Here is a 12,153-nt window from a genome sequence, read left to right as displayed (position 1 = left end):
GGGCTTTGAGTAGAGCAACTTTAATTGTGGACACCCTGTACTGTTTTTTCAGCTTTGCTGATAACTTCACTAGAAGAGAAAAATTAAGAATCAGGGCTGAGGCAAAGTTTAACTAGTGTATTGGAAACAACATCGATTGAACTCTGAAGAGATTTCGTTCCGCTGTGCCTTCCCTTATTCTTCTTTACAACAGAATGGGGCTCGCAATCTTCATCAGGCTTGAGAGGCGAAGGCAGGAACAGAGAAATAAAAACAAGGAAAACTTCATCCTACCTGCACCCTTCATCAAGTTTGCGGCTAGTTTTCCGAAGGCCCCTTCCAGAAAATTCACTTTTCAACTTTGTTGAGGAATTACAGCGCCCTCCCTACTCTTCCTGGCCGGCCTGGGAGGGACGGAGTTTCATTTAGTTTACTTCTCGTTCACGGTCTGGCACCACTTGCAGCCAGCACGAAGCTCGATGTTAAATGAAACCGTCAAAGTGTATTTTCCTTTCGAAAGAAATCGACGCTTCAGCACTTCCTAATTTTCAAGATGCGTGGATGACAGGCGAGTCAATTGAGAATGGTGAACGGGAATTGGTTGATAAAAGGACGTCACGTGGAAGATTGAAGAATTTGGGAGAAAATGAAAAATGTTACTTTTCTGTCGGTATCTATGGGAAATCCCGCTGATTTTCTGTTTATTGAGGGTATTTGTTATTACAATGCAGTAGAAAATAGTGGAGTGCCCCTTCGTTTTTACAAGTTTCTTCTATTTTTCATCTTGTTCTTTAAAAAAAAATATGAATTTTAGATATTCTCAGCCTGTTTAAAAAATATTACCGTTGATAATTGATTTATTTATTTGTACTTTAAACCGAGCTTGGTGACGATTAAGTGGTCGGTTTTCATTCTCGTCAGTGATGTTCCAGGGTTCGAATCCTGGTCAGAGCATGGCTGTTCTTTGAGTGTCCCTACGTCAATTTAAATTGTAATCACTCATCTTTCGTCGTCGCGATCAAATAAAAAGCGACGCTAAATAACAAAAATACAAATAGGTTGCTTAACCTCTGTAGCTGTATTTTCACGATGGTGATGAAAGATGAATTAATGACATTAGTCATGCTAGCTGGAAACTAATTATGGGCCCTCTGAATGCATGTCCTCTCGCCACAGGTCCAGAAAATGACTTTTTTTGCCTCTCAAATCAATTTCCGATTGATATACCTCTACCTGATATTTGACACTGACTTCCACTGCGAACGTCCCTTTCACAATCGCTCCAGGGGAGTGAGCCGTGAAAGTGCCTTTGGGGTTCAGCGAAATGTGTAGGCTGTTCCCGCACATTGCGATCCCTTTGCCAATTGACATCGAAGAGCCAAATCATACAGGAAGATGCGTCAAGCAGAAATGTTCAGTCGTTTAAGCATAAAACGAGAACTGATTTATAGATATTTTCGTCAGTTTCTATATCATAGTCTGTAATTGCACTGACGTATGTAACTTCTATCTATTTTGCATAGGAAAAAGGGAATATCGTCATGTAATATAAGTGACGATAAGATTTCCGTTCTATCTTCTCCACGATGTCAGTGGTCACTCAGGTCAACAAACGTTACCTCAGGGCAGGCACGTATCTAGAAATATGTTTCGGGGTGGGGGGGTTCCGAACCAAGTGTCTCAGGAATAATAATAATGTTTATATTAAAATAATGATAAATCAAATTAATACTAATTACAATACATAGATAAATATTATATTATTACACAATCAGGTAAAAATACTGTATAAGAATAGAGATATAACAGCGCATATTCATTACGTAGCTTACCTGTAGTTAAGATCGGAATAATTTACATAAAAACAAGTGCCCTAGCAAATGAAATTAATGTCAAATAGATGAATAATTGAATATTTATCGATTAACAAAAATTATATTATATGTACAGTTGGAGAAATGTAAGTTTCTGATTAAAATTTTATGCATATTATTTTGAGTAGTAGTGTACATAAATCATCTTTGTAATGTCATTCAAAGCCGTATGATCCCAATATAATCCTTGCCTTGTAAAAAGTTCAAAGAAAATTAATAACTATCGATTATGCAACAAGTGCTAATATTTTTATGACTTAATTTTAGCACTTTGTGAGTCTTTCGGGGAGTCCGGATCCCTCGACCCCCCCCCCCTCTAATTACGTACTTACTGTCCTTTAAAGCCGTATGATCCCAATATAATCCTTGTCTTCCAATAAGTTCCGAGGAAATTATACAACAAATGCTAAACGAGCATATTTTCTTCATTATTTAATTTTCGTACTTAAGTCTTTTCGGTAGGGGGGTCCGGACCCCCAAAATACGTCCTTGCTTCAGGGTGGCTACTCACCGGGAATTCCTTGAATTCCGGGAATTATACGTGAATTGTTGGCTCTGGGAATTATGCGTGAACTCTGCTTGAATTTTTCTCTGTACATGTGAAAAATTGCAACTTTATAAAAATTCTAGTTCCATTGAATTTATACATATTTATTTATGCCCTGAGGCAAGTTTTTTACAGTTTTGCTTTTATTTTTATCGAGAAAGGAAAATAAAAGAAAGCTGCGTGGAAAATAATAAAGAATTCTCTCAATCCGTTTGCTTTGTTAGTGTCCATTCTTTGAAGAGCAATCTATCCGACAGACGGAAAATTATTGCAAGATTTCTTGAAATTGAGTAGGTAAATTTGAAATTCTTATACAATTAACAATTTCTCATAAATTACTACCCCGTAACATTTGTAACTTGAGTTTACTGTATAATAGATGAATTTCTAGTCTGAGTTTGCGAAATGACAACTTTAAACCGCGGACATTAAATTAAATACATAAATATATACCGTTTAATTGAATTGAATTAGAATATTTGGGCATATATTGCAACCGCACAGACCCTTTACATTGTTAATATATTTGCGTGTGTCTGTGGGTGGTAAGATAGAGAAAACTGATGTATACCCTTGAATTTTTGGAAAGTTCGCCTTGAAATCCGGGAAATTCACTTGAATTTTATGATGGTCCAAGAGTGGACACCCTGTACCTAGAATCGAACCCGGGACAACATTTCTTTTCTTGAGGACCTAGGTTTGAATCCTGGGCAAGACATGTGATGCAAGACTTCTACTTCTTCAATTAATTAATCCTCATCATCGTAATTAACCTATGTAAGTAGAACAGCGACGTAGTTTCTATTTCGTCACGCTGTTGTTAGGCCTATTCTTTCACTTGTAGACTCACATAGACAAGGGAATCATTATTTGCTGCAATAAGCGACAGTCTTTGATAACCTTCCCCAAATTTTATCTTATAGCTTTAACATCTCTTAATCATCACAGACGGATGGATAGATGGGCAGAAACAAGTACACAAAACTACTTTCAGTCATGCAGGCAAAGTACCTTAAAAGAGCAAATACCTAATTTCAAGATCAATCTGCAATTATTGTATTATCGTCGGAATTATCCCAAAGCGCGTAAGAAACAGAAAAAACAATGCAAATTAAAAATAAGAATAAGAAATAACTTTGTTTAATAAATACTTTACAATTCACCTTAAACTGTAGGTCGAGCCCAATTGTATCTCAGTAAAAGTGGAATTAAAACAACAAAATGCAAATTAAGGATAACCTTGTAGTTCTTGATGGCAGAGTGACGTTTTTGTTTCGACCAATGAATGCGCTTAACAGGATATAGCTATACTCTGTCCCGTTTATCTCTTCACGCAATACCGTTCCCTCTCACGTGTTCACTACTTGCGCAGAGACTTGCTTTCGTTCGCTTGGTCCAGATAGCTGGGACAGAGTATATATAGCCATTACTCCAGAGGTATTCTACGTATTATCAGAAGCACCTGATAGTGTAATGGAAGCAAGACATAAGTTTACTCGTCATTTATACGTGCAAAAGCATTTGGATAAGATCATGCAAGAGTGCGCGATATTTATTTTGCCGAGCATGTGGCGTATGTAACAATTGAATAGCAACGAAACGTTAGCTCCTAAACAGAATAAACAGGCATCCGCCTACACGCACCACAATGCAATGACATCTGCTATTTTCCTTTCTAAGAAGCAGATGTCATCCTGACTATTGTGCCGACAGGTTACATCTGAAAGAAAGCATCTTGGCTTGTGGCTTTGAAATATTGATACTCTTTGTTTCACGATCGCGGAGTGACGTTAAAGATTGAGCTCGACAATCGACGAATGGCGCTCACGCAAGTGTGACACATTCTTTTCGACAGACGCAAGTGTTATTTCAGTACGTCATTGATCCGCAGTGAATATATTAGAGCAAAAGGAGAAGATATATTTGGAGGCTGGTTTGAGAGTCAGGTAAGTTAACATGGACTAGGGGTCCACTATACCATTTACTTTCTAAATTATAATTTCAAGTTTTCTGCCTGTATTTTAATTAGTGTCATGTTATGCAGATCATGACCAGCAGAAGTTTGACACATAATAACGGGCGCAGAAAGACAACAATGCATGAAATCGTGATAATTCTTCTGTTACGGGACAAGAATGAAGTAATCTGAAAGAAGGGTTTCAGAATGGATGAATTTGCACTTTTCATACTCTGCAGATTTTCTTCTAAAAATGAATTTATGTTACAAATATACGTATCGACAACCCTTTAAATAAATCTCAATTGTTTTGTTTACCACACACAAGGTTGTAAACTAAAGTCTGGCTCACAATTGACGACTCGACAATCTGAGTGATTGCATCACCTCTACGGGCTGCGCATTTGCAGTGTGCAAAATTTTTGAAATTGCCACTCTTGAAGAGCGTGTGGAAAATCTTGACGTCACGATAGAAAACAAAATTTCGTGTAAGATATACAGGGTTTCCGGAATGGGACTGACAATTTTTAAAGTGTGTTATTTTAATATGGACAGGAGTAGTTAGATAGAAAAACACACATTTTAAAGACAAACTTACCAAGTTTTATTGGAAACCGTTACAGATCAGTATATGTCCACATGAGTTCAGTTTGTTGCACGGAGAATGTCCAACATGTATTCAATCTCCCTCCACGTGTTCTGTAGCATCTGAGGAGTTACAGAAGCAAGAGCATTCCGAATACGGTCCTGCAGTTCTTGTAGATCTTCTATATTTTGGCCAGAATACACCATGTCTTTGATGTATCCAAAGAAAGAAGTTCAGAGGGGTAACAATCTTCTGCAGAATGTCAATGGCTTAATTTCGTGCAGCAACTGCATCTTGTATGCATACAAACGTAACCTTTTGTGCACGACTTCGTGAATAGTGGGCCTTGGAATTCCTAGCTGCCTGCTCGCCTCCCATTTTGACTTTCGTGGTCTACAAGTGTTTTCTCCTGTACCGACGCCATATTTGTTTGAGCGACACTAGCGCCGCCATTGCTAGTTATACATGTATGAACATTTGCTGAATTAAACTCACAAATGTACTATTCCTTTTGCAATGCTTTGTTAACTAAATCTCGGTTTGTTGAAATGTAATAAGTATTAAAGAACTGCCAGTTACAATCCGGACACCATATACACTGCCTTCCAAAAGTTAAGCACGCAATGCAAATTTTCGAAAGCGTATTTGAATTTGAGTGGCTGAAAATCGCTGCGGATGTAGATGTCAGTTGTTATGTGTAGCTTCCTTTTTGTAAGTAGAGAGCGAATCATCTGTACCTACGTACTTAATCTGTGCTCTTGAAATAGCATAAAAGCGAGGATTTCGTGCAAGAATCATCACACTTTCGTTGAAGACGCCAGCATTCTGAAGGGTTTGAGGTGCATTTAAAAGCTGATACGAAGTGTTTATAACTTTTGTAGGATTACGTTTGATAATATTCGTGTTTCTATGGCTGAAAGAAGACTAATAACACGATAGTGAGCGCTGGCGTGCTGTCGGACGCATTGAGGCAGGACAGTCAATCAAAGATGTCGCTATTTGCTTTGGCGTTGATCATTCGGTAATTTCTCGATTATGGAAACAATTCCAAAGAAGTCAAACAGTTGTCCGGAGCTGTTCCCGGTCGTCCAAGGGTTACCGTCCCCTCTGATGATCGATATATTGCTATAGTAGCCAAGCGAAATGGACGAGCGATCTCCACAACTGTTACATCCATGGTTGCAGCGGCACTTGGTAAGACAATATCTGCCAGTACTGTGCGCAGAAGGCTCCACATGAAGGGATTGTACGCCCGAGTACCACGTGTTTGTGTTGCACTAAATGTTCAAGCCAGAGGGGCAAGATTAAAGTAGTGTCGTCAACGTCCTGTTCACGGACGAGTTCAGATTTGCCTTGAAATCAGATGATAAGCGTGCAAGGGTCTGGAGAGAACGAGGCACACGCAATCAGGCCAAGAACATCATCGAACATCACGCATTCAGAGGTGGCAGCGTCATGGTGTGGGATGGAATTTCAATGGGATATCGCACCTAGCTGCACATCTTTAAAGGCTGCGCTGTATCGGGATGAAGTCCTAGACCCCATTGTGAGAGACTACGCTTCAGCAGTTGGTCCTGATTTTTTCCTTATGGAAATAATGCCCGTCGCCATCGAGCCAACATCGTTGACGAGTACCTGGAAAGTGGAGTGGCCGGGTATTCCCCGACCTTAATCCCATTGAAAACCTCTGGGATGCCCTCAGGCGTGCTGTCTCTGCACGTTTACCTCCTCCAGCCAGTCTCAGAGAGTTGGAAACTGCCCTAACGGAGGAATGGCCATTGCTCGCATCTGCGATGACTGATCACCTCATTGAAAGCATGGAAAATCGTTGTGAAGTTTGTGTGAAGGTCCAGGGTTGTCACATACCATATTACTGTAGGATTTGTTTGGTTTGTTTGCCTTTATATATCATTAATGACTCAAATGTGACGTCATCATATAACTTACGAAAAGTAAATATTTTTTTCATCTTTGTACACAATTCTTATTTTCTTTAATGCATAATACATTTGCTACCTTCATGTGCAATTTTGTGTTAATCAAAGCTTTGCTTTTCCATTTTTGTTGATTTTACCATCGTGTGCTTAACGTTTGGAAGCATGTTTATATATAATAGTGAAGTTTTCAAGCAGTTTTTAGTGGTGCAGTCTAAAACATCTTTCGTCTTTCTGCCACTTTTGGCTAATCGCGAAGATGAGGATGGATGGTCATAAGATGAAATTGATAAAGCAACAATCACAGACGTACATAGACAGTAATAACTTAGAAAGATGCGATGTAGCAGAAACACTGGCAGGAAGCAACACACATTATGAGAACATATACCTATTTAATACTTCGGCCTTTTCCTTCGAGGAACTATTGTTTCTGTCCTCGTAATAGATTTACTAACTTTAAGATATCTATGTTCCTCCATGAACAGGTTCTCTTTCTTTCAGTTTTCCACGATGCGCTTCTTGACCCTTGTACTACTGGCTTTGCTCCCGGTGTCCGTCTATCTCACCGCCCTTCCACGAGGAATTTGTAAGTTTGAATTAGAAGCTAAATTGTGTTGTACATAAGTGTGGAATTAGTACAAATTATCAGTTTATTACGAGGCTTACTGTTAAAGCGCATGAAGCAAGCCTTTTACTTGAACTTCAACGAAGCATCCTGGTATTCACTTTACCAAATAGCAATTAGGATTTTGATAACTTCAATGAAACTCTGACGTCACTATTTAAAATGTCCATATATTTTATCACTTATTGATCTACTGTGTTTTGTTTATCGTTGCTATGGTCAAAAATGTATATATAAATGTATACATCGTAATTTTACATTATCAAGAATGTGATAATAATTAATTATACATCATATTAATGCAACAACGTTTTCCAAAATATAACAAAACAGAAATTGATAACCTAGATTTATCATCGTGCGTATTAAGCTCAAAAGAAATAAACGAACATCTTTGGGTCAGTCACACGCATCAGAACTCGTACTTTCGGTTACGAATATTCACAAGGTCGTATTTAGAAATTTAGTCGTACTGTTGTTCAGGTTGAATAAGTTAGATTTCCAAAACTTAAGTTATTACTGAAGTTATTAACAAAAGCTGTCCCACGTGCATTGCAACGTACCGTGCTATGAACGCTCATTGCAGATTTCCGGTACAGTGGATGTGTGATTAGCACCAACGAAAGATTTCTGTTGGAATCTTATGGAAATCTTTTAAACGCTTCTCAATTTGATTTATATAATCCTTTATCTGGTCAAAATATGGATGAAAAATTGAGTGTGTTAAAACAAATTAAATATACATCAATCAGATAAAGTACTTATATTTAAGGAATATCGCTGACATTAATTGTAAAGAAGCTAATTGTTAATTGCAAAGAAGTTAATTCCGCGTTGGAAGCATCATATACCATAGACGTATGCGGTTCGCGAACCACAGATTGGTCAACCCATTATAAAACAATTTGTATTGCTTTTCTAATGATATAAAGTTCAATCCGCATTGTTAAAGCAACTGAGCTTAATCAATCTACCGGGTGGCCAGAATTAAAGTTACCCAACTCAGAGTCATCTGTAGCCTGTTTGAGGCATCGTAGAACTCTGAAATTTAGTGAATCCACTATGCAGACCATGGGAAGAGGATGGCGATAAAAAAATAGTTCAATTTTCCGCCACCAGATTGAAATGTGGCGCTGTACTTTCATGATGGGTTGTACAAATAATAACGTTAAATGATTTAGCCGAGTTATTAATTAGAAAGATATTTGTTAGTGGCTGGAAGTTGCGAGAAAATAATCTCTCGTTTATTGCAAGATTGCAAGGTAAAGGCAAATCCATAACCAATTGGAGCAGTTTACGTCATTATCAAAACCCATCATGGAAATACAGCGCCACATTTCAACCTGGTGGCGGAAAATTAAACTATTTTTTATCGCCATCCTCTTCCCCATGGCCTGCATAGTGGATTCACCAAACTTCAGAGTTCTACGATGCCTCAAACAGGCTACAGAGGGCTCTGAGTTGGTTAACTTTAATTCTGGCCACCCGGTACATAATTCTGATAACTGATATTATAGTGACAAAAACCCAAGGAGGCTTGTTTTGTACAATAACAAATTATTTTAATAAACACAATTTTGTACGAAAATCTATGTGTAAAATATGTATGGAATTTATCATGTCCTCCAAATCCCTAATTTTGGTAATACGAAATTACGATAATTTGTATTAAGTGTACCTTATGCTCAGATAAGTTAATCGGAACTGGACCTACAGTTTAAAGTAGTATCCGAACCACAATGCAATGTGCCTCCACTTTGGTTGCGCTCTTTCAAATCAACTATTAGTAACTATTTAATATTTCGCAGGGGCTAATGACGAGCAGTGTCCAGATGGAAACGTAACTGACACTGAGTGTGAGGAGATAAGCAACCTCTACAACGAGTGCGATGGATTAGCGGACTGCCGCCAAGAGTTCATGGCTTGCTGCGAACACACGTGCGGGCTCTTCTGCAGAAGCCCCAAGTACTACCCAGTCAACGACCCCGATGTCCAGTCAGTCTTCAATTAGTTCTTTAGTATGCACAATACTAAGATCATGTCCGCCTAAACTGTACTTAGCCTAGCTGCTAATATATTACAAATAAAGCTAATTAAAATGCCGTTGTAATAAGCGATGTGGTGTAGCATTTAACCGCACTGTAACAAAAAGAACTGGAATAAATATTACTATCATTATTTCTCCTTATTTTTTACATGGTAGTTTGAAAGCAACACAGTGCTAAAGGAAAGTTATGTAATTTTTCGGCCATCTGAGGAACTAATTACAACAGAAATGAAACCAACCGCGTCTGTACGAAAAAGAAGTGAAGAGTCTCACCACACACTGAACTGAAGGTTTGCCGCCATCTTGAGAAAATGACGCCAAAAATTCACCTTGAAAATTAAAAAAAAAATCTCGAAAACTGTGTATTGTACACAAAAAGTGAAGATAAAAAAACCACACTCACTTTCTGCTTAGCCACACATACCATAATAACAGTTTTTTTCAAGTCCACTTTATGTACAGAAAGGCTAATCGGAACTGGACCTACAGTTTAGACAGATCCGAACCACTGTGTGCCTCCACCGTGCATTGAACCCGGTACCCATTTATTACGAGACGATGACGTTACAACTACCCATCAGGAAGGCCATACTCTATTAGCACATTGCTAATACACAAAAGACTAATATGTTTTTTTTTTAAGCATACACTCCTGCAGACACACCTTAAGCCACAACAAAATACAATAGAAAGTTTGCATTAATTGTACACTCACTTAATTAAGCATGTCCCATCCATTTGTGCACGGTGAGGAAAAAGTTTGTTTTTTGTTTAAAGTCCGCTTTATGCTCAGTCTAGGCGGGACTGAGTTTACAGTTAGAAGTCGAATCTGAACTACTGTGTAATACACCTCCGCCAGGAATCGAATTCGGGATCCCTTGATTACAAGGCGATATCAATGAGGATGAATGAAGATTAGATACAAGTGGTAAAGGAGAATTCAGAAAGAATCACCCTTGTTCATGCCTGCCCTTTAGTGTACAGTGAAAGACGCTTCTGGGTTGTAACAATTCCACTGAAAGACGATGGAATCGTCACAAACCAAAAATGTCCCTGACTGTACTTGTGTGGAAATGGCATACTTAAAATTCCTCAGTTTGAGTGGTTGAAGCACACATCAATACATTCATACACGTAACTAAAATCATTAATAAACGCGTTGACAGGCTTTGAGTTCAGGCCAGACATAGCACGTTCCTTTGTGAGAAGCTTTTAATCAACTTCATCCTCGTCGTTGCGATTAGAAAACGTGACAGAAAACGACGGGAATTAAGAAAACTACAGTTTCAAGCAATATCAAATTTCCAAACGTGCTAGAAAAATTCCAGCTTGCTAATTGTGAAAATATTTCCATTCTATTCACAAACTAATAAACAATTCTCACTGTATGAAGACATTAATGTCAAAGGAGTTTCATGCACACTACACTAATAAATTTTTAGATTGTTCTGAGCCTAATCTGAGACGGTTACGCAGCAAAGCATTGCTGCCAACTGTTGAGCGAGAAACAAGGCAGCGTTAACGGAAGAAATTGTTTCGATCCGGTCCGCGCAGATGTCGCGCGAGTCGAGAAGGAACTTTATTGCTCTAAATTAACTCATTTCCTCGGAGTTAAAATAAATTTGTAGCCGTTGGGACGGAAAGCGAGTCAATAATAGCGACGCAATTTCCAACGTTTGAGCCGCAGTGAACTGCGCGACTTCGACGAAAGGTAATCCGTCCGTTAATTCGGAATCAGTTCGTGCAGAATCATTAGTTTCTGAGCCGTCTACCTTTCCTTGAATCTCTTTGGCTTCAGTGAAATAAGACCACATTTACTGAACTTTTAGAAACGAGAGAAAACTGGTTTTAGCCATAGACGTTAAGAGCGGTATGTCAATTAATTATGAATCAGCCATATTGGAAAATTAATACCGGAAAGAGATTTTCCATAGGGTGTCCGAAAAATAGTCACCTCTGAACTCTAACCAAACGTAACTTCGTGATGCTAAGTAATACATACGTAAATGGAAAATTTCACAAGCTTTTCGATACACAGAAAAATATTTGTGAATTATGAAAAATAAGAGCTGATAATTGTATAAATAATAGACAAACGAATGATTGTTATGCTTTTATAATTATTTTCGGTAAATTTGGCTAAATTGGGCCACTTTCTTCAGAACTGGCCAAAAATTACTAAATTTTCGTTAATGATTCCCAAACATTTCAACCCAAAGCTTATTGTTCATTGAAAGAATTTCGTTTTTCTGTACAGATTTTGAATGAGTTATTCAGCGGTGCCAACCTTTGAAATATATTGAATATTTAAACTCCAAGGTTTGTTTTTGTAATTTTGCACAAAATTACTATAGGCTACAATCTCTTAACCTTTTTTTACATGGACTATATGAACGTTAATAAAATCGAAATTAACTCTGATGGTAATTATAAATAATTTAGGGCACTAAAAATATCAAATTGGACATATATCACAATGATTCTTAAAATGTTTTTAGCACAAACAATCACTTAGTATATAAATTGTCCGATAGGAATTGTCCCGGTAATCTCTACAGCGAGTGAACAAAAGCAAGTCCTCTGCACAAGTGGCGACTTTTG

At 38.0% G+C, this 12,153-nt stretch overlaps 1 protein-coding gene and 1 long non-coding RNA gene across 3 annotated transcripts in view; one reads left to right on the top strand and one right to left on the bottom strand.

The window, feature by feature from the left end:
• Nucleotides 1–12,153, bottom strand: part of LOC146003339 (neuropilin and tolloid-like protein 2) — a 423,782-nt gene that overhangs the window by 112,457 nt on the left and 299,172 nt on the right. The window lies entirely within an intron of this gene.
• Nucleotides 7,384–9,671, top strand: LOC146003624 (uncharacterized). The gene is made up of 2 exons (XR_014443840.1): nt 7,384–7,466; nt 9,314–9,671. It is a non-coding gene; the product is annotated as an uncharacterized LOC146003624 (long non-coding RNA).

This window comes from Lepisma saccharinum, chromosome 20, assembly GCF_977018435.1.
Source record: "Lepisma saccharinum chromosome 20, izLepSacc3.1, whole genome shotgun sequence".
NCBI lineage: Eukaryota > Metazoa > Arthropoda > Insecta > Zygentoma > Lepismatidae > Lepisma > Lepisma saccharinum.
The sequence above is the reverse complement of the archived record's forward strand: the minus strand, read 5'-3'. Positions and strand labels throughout refer to the sequence as shown.